We start from the raw sequence: 5,631 nt of genomic DNA, 5'->3' as shown, positions 1-5,631 counted from the left end.
TGATAATGTGTCTTTTTTGTCCTAGTCACTATTACAGCAAAATAATCTGTTTAAATTATTTAATGTAACATTTAAGAACAGATTGAAGCACATACTCCACCTTTATGATCTGAAAGTCGTCATGTGTCACGTTCCCTCCAAAGTTCACGTAATATGAGTGCATGGTGTTTGCGCACGCGCACACACACACACACACACACACACACACACACACACACACACACACAGGCCAGTTCATTAAACTCTGTCGTGTCTGTCATGCAGGGTCTCCTCTCTGCATGCATGCTTCCTTAACTCTGTTTTCTTCTGTGAATATTTGTTGCAACATATTTGAGTATGAAACAAGATGAGGAACTTAGTATTTTGGGCTAACTTCACACTGGATAGTAAGATACAGTTACTCTGTAGCAGAAGATGTGCTAGTCCTGGCTGGTTTGTTGACACCCCTTAAACTCTGCTAATGATTTACAATATTTTAATGTTTATCAAAATTAAACTGGGTTACAAAACTGATATGCTCTTTAAGTTCACATGAGTTATGAAATTAATTATGAATGCGTGGTTCAGTGTTTCTCTTCTAATATCAGATATTTAACATCTGTAAAAGTTTCTTTGTTAACTTCAAAAATGAGCTGTGTTTGGTGACTGTAATTGAGCATATTTAACATTCTATAAATGAATGAACTGAAAAATATGGAAGAACATCAGTGTATGTTTTAAATTTGGAACGCAACAACACGTTCTGATTTCAGCCTAATTTTGAGAATATGGATATTAGAATATTAGAAAGATTTCAAGGGGTGCCAATAACGCAGAGTACATTTTCATTTTTCAAAAAGACACAATGAAATTTATTTGATGAGATGGTGCTATATCGAAATTGTCAGCCACTTTCTGTATTTATTAACATTTTCTTTTTCGGTCAGTTTGGTAAATCACACTACTATGTGGGAACGCAGCTGAAATACATTTACAGCAGGAATTTTTAACTCTTCTTAAGCTAAACTTGTTCATATTTATCTCTGCTGTTGGGAAATGCAGGTTTAAGCAAATGTTTAGGACATAAAATGTGGACACATGTATGTGGAATTGTACTGCATACACACACACACACACACACACACACACACACACACACACACACACACACACACACACACGGAGATCTTCACACACTGAGAAAACAATGAACCATAACCACAACAAACTACTGGACTCTCTTCACACCTTTTTTGTTTGCTTTTTTATTGCGTCATTTGTTTTTTTTGTAAACAATGTTTGTACTGTGAATGTGATTCATTCTCCGACTGTATAGTTGTGTATAATTTAGATTATTATATTTATGCTGTCAGTCTCTCCATTTGCCTTGGCATTTGTTTTTCTCTTCTTTTTTTCTTTTTTTTTAACATGAAATGTGCTGATATTGTAGAATGCAATAGTGTGTGTACTTGACTCAGTCTGAAAACAATGGTGCTAAATTTGGACTGTACCTGATCTTATTTATTCTATAGTGAAAAAAAAAAAAAAAACAAATTGAATACTTGGTGCTGTACACAGGGACATTTGTAAAGCCTTTTTTTTTTCTGGCATTTCCTTTCTCATATTTAATATGCTATTGTCTGGTTCTTTGAATGCCTCGTGTACAACTGTAGACGACACCTTTTCGATAAAACTACTCTGCATCAGCTGGCTCAGAGTCTGAGTAAACCGGTATGAGGCCCTCTGGGCCGGTTTCTAACATAAGCAGCCTGCTTTGCTCTCAGAGAGAGCTGCTCATCTGTTTGTGAACAAGACACACTGTTTTTTTTGTACATAGGGTTTTTGTTTTTATCTTGTATTTTCTCTCCATAAACAGAAAGGTATATGAAATATCTATCTATATACAGTCTATATATATATATATATATATATATATAGCTCTATATATATATATCTATAAGTGAATAGAGGTGTTTTGGTGCTGGCATTGTGACCTTAAACTCGACCTGTTAAACAGGAGGCTTGAAGCCAGGGAGAGTAAAGCATTGCCACAACGGGACATTACCAGAAGGCGCTGAACAACATGGCCGCACAACAGCATGTGAGCCCTTGTGACCGAACCACAAAAGTCAAAAGCTGTGTGCTATTTAACGCACAGACAAACCGCGGTGCTGTGGCTTGAACACAACTAGATCCCAGCACTAGAACTGTCAACACTTTTCATCCAATGGTGGTTGTTTTTTTTTCCTTTTCTTTTCACCAACTCAGATTCTGCAGGAAAAAAAAAATGGTGCTTCTGTTTGCAAACAATGGTAATTCAGGTCTTACAAACGAAATCTTCACTGGTGCATACACAACTACGTGTCAACCCCTTTTGACACACACACACACACACACACACACACACACACACACACACACACACACACACACACAGTCTTTTTAAATGTCTTACTGTCAAGGCCCTACCTTGTAATGTGAGCATACTGTGTCATTGCAAAGACTCCTGTGTTAGGATGTATGTGTGTATCGTTTTGTGAGAGCAGCCGAGCTTCCTTTTTCTTAGATTAGTTGGAATACACTTAAGCTCTGTGTGTGTGTGTGTGTGTGTGTGTGTGTGTGTGTGTGTGTATGGGTGTGCTTCCCCCCCCTCCTCCCTCCCACTGCATATCTAAGGGAAGATTAGATGAGTAATCAAAGCTTTGTTGTAAACGCCTGTCCTGTGCCACTCACAAATGTGTTTCTCACCTGCGAGCGTTCGAGTGAAAAGAAGAAATTCATTGTAGAGCATAATTAAAGACCATAGTCGGCTTGTTACCAGCACTGAGCGCTCTTTTTTGTAATTATTGTCGAAGTTGTTTTCATTTTGGATTTTTTTTTTTCTTCTTGGTGTTTGATACAATCTGCCGTTACATGTTATGCTTTTAATGGTGTCTTCAGATTCCTGTTTTTTTTTTTTTTTAATACTACTAGTCAGACACGGTGCTCTCCTTCACTTAAAACAAGGAAATTGCAGCTATTGATAAATACTACTCTTCTCCTGTTGTGCTGCAGGGTTTATATGGTTTAATAATCTTCACCGCGAGCTTGCCTGGCGGCTTTCTGACGGTCCAGTTTAACCTACGGAAATGTCTCTAATCTTAGGGGGCGGCGTGGTGAATGTGCTAGTGAGAATAGTTTGTGGGAATGGCAAGAATTGACCACCATTTCAGATGTGTAGCTATTAATATAATCAGTCAAAGGGACGAGGTGCTGTTACTCTAAGTCCTTTGGTGTATGAGCCACAGACTGTAAAAAAAAAAAATTAAATAATAAAAAATGAGCATGATTGGAATCCAAGCTTCCATGCGGTTGTCCAGCAGGCTCCATCCTGGTACATTTCTGATCATCTGTGAGAGCTTTTTGCAGTCGAGGCTGTTTACTCTAAATCCTGCCAAAGGTCTTAACTCAGGAACTTCCCACATGGCTTGAAACGATGTAAACAATTTTCTTAGAAGTATTGCATGTCAGGCTTATTAACCGTGCTTTGGCATGATTAAGTCCCAACTCGGGACCAGGACAACCCGCCTCACTAAAAGGTCAAATTCCCAAGTCATATATATCTCCTCTGATTTCATTCTCACTGTCACATACATCCAGCGTCTCCAGTGAAATCCAGCTTTGTAATGCTTTAAGTGCAGAAGCTGTGAAATGGCTACGATTTTCAGCATCTTCCTCATCTCAGAAAATGTCTAGATTTGCGTCTCCTTAAGAAGGGAGGTGTTCACTGTCCTTCGTGGGATTGTCTCACACAGGACACGCGTGGCCCGCAGCTGTGTGCAGTGAAGCCAGGGCAGGTTCTGAGGTGCAATAACAGCAAACCTACTTTCCAAAAAAAAGGCCCTGGGTTTTCATGAATTGTTACTGTTTGATGTTGGTGCTTTTATCCTAAGATGTTATAATGATACAAAATGGAATCCCCTGCGTTTTGATTATTAATAAAATGTTTCCTATAATATTTGAATTCATTTTGTTGTGTGTAGCAATTCATGTCTGATCTAATTCTCCCCCCACTCACACACACACACACAGAAGACAGCTTACACATGAAACGACCTAGTGAAGAATATCTGTGATGCAAAGGAAGCAAAAAAGAAAGCACATCTCTAACATTATCATAATAAGCTATTATTTGTATATTTAAGATATTTCCACCATGTCGATGTGTTTTAACTCTAATTTAAATGAACATTTCAGATATAGTTTTTGATGAGTGCTGCTGCTTTTTTTTTTCTTTTTTCTTTTTAGCCAGACCTCCCTGTAGCAGAATTTAGAGGAATGTGCACCGTGTTTTGTGCCAAAATGCCTGTAATGTCTCAGAGAAAATCTCCCAACAAGCCCGTACGGTGAAGGTTTTCACTTGGACTCATTAAAAAAAAAAAAAAGCCAACCTTGTGAAACCTCCAAAATTGAAGCGTTGAGTTACACCAGATTATTTGTTTTTTATTAAAATGCTGTTAAATACAGCCATGTATCTCACAGTATAGACGTACAGAAATACAGAGGCTTCCAAAGTATTCATACCCCTTGGACTTTTCCACATTGTTATACCACAAATGTAAATGTATTCGGAGTGTCTATTTGCACCCCCGGTACGAATAGCCTCGGCCACACAGCTGAGCTATTTACACCCTGTGACGTAACAACAAAAAACGTTGCTCGCGTGCACCGAAATCATGGCGGACGTTCATCTTCCATGACCGCAGAAACTGGCATATTAGGGAAGTTTTGTCTCTAAAGTTTATAACAATTGAAATTCTAGCGGAAAATGGATACTACAGTTGCGCTTTCTGTCTTCAGTGAAAGCATACAACCGTTAGTTTGTTAGTACCTATTTTTTTGTATACAGTATGGTTACCTAGCAACCGAGGCTTGAAGAAACCAACTGGTAAACAGTTGTTCTATATCTTGAAAGAACTGCTAGGTGAGTGGTTAGTACGCTTACCTTTGGTATGGGTGTTTGGAGTTCGATTTCCTTGTGTGGTGATCTAATTTTTTTAAATTTGGATTGGATAATTTGCATGCAATTGCGCAAGTCAGGACCCGCATTTTTTTTTTTTTTTTTGCAGGGTGGTAGGGGAAGACTCATGAATATGCCTGCTCTGGTTGGGTTGGTTAGGTTTAGGCAAGAGGAGTGGGATTGGTTATGGTTAGGGTAAGAATGTCAGGGCGATAATATTCCAAAAAGGTGTAATACATGAGTAGTATGGATAACTGTGTGTAAATATATGCCAAGGTACTGTAAATGCACAGGGGTGCAAATAGCATACATTGATATTTGTACCAGACAGGGTATTAATAGAACACATTGCTGTGTGCACCGGCGGGGTACTAATAGCATTCATTTCTAATTGCACCAGGGTACCAATAGCACTTCTAATTGCACCAGGGGTGCAAATAGCATACACTGCTAATAGTACCAGGGGTGCAAATAGCATACACTGCTAATAGTACCAGGGGTGCAAATAGCATACACTGCTAATAGTACCAGGGGTGCAAATAGCATACACTTCTAATTGCACCAGGGTACATAGCATACTGCTAATTTTACCAGGGGTGCAAATAGCCTCACCCAAATGTATTTCATTGGGATTTTTTTTCTTTTTTACAAAT

Source organism: Perca flavescens, chromosome 9 (assembly GCF_004354835.1).
Source record: "Perca flavescens isolate YP-PL-M2 chromosome 9, PFLA_1.0, whole genome shotgun sequence".
Lineage (NCBI taxonomy): Eukaryota > Metazoa > Chordata > Actinopteri > Perciformes > Percidae > Perca > Perca flavescens.
Note: the sequence above shows the minus strand (reverse complement) of the source record.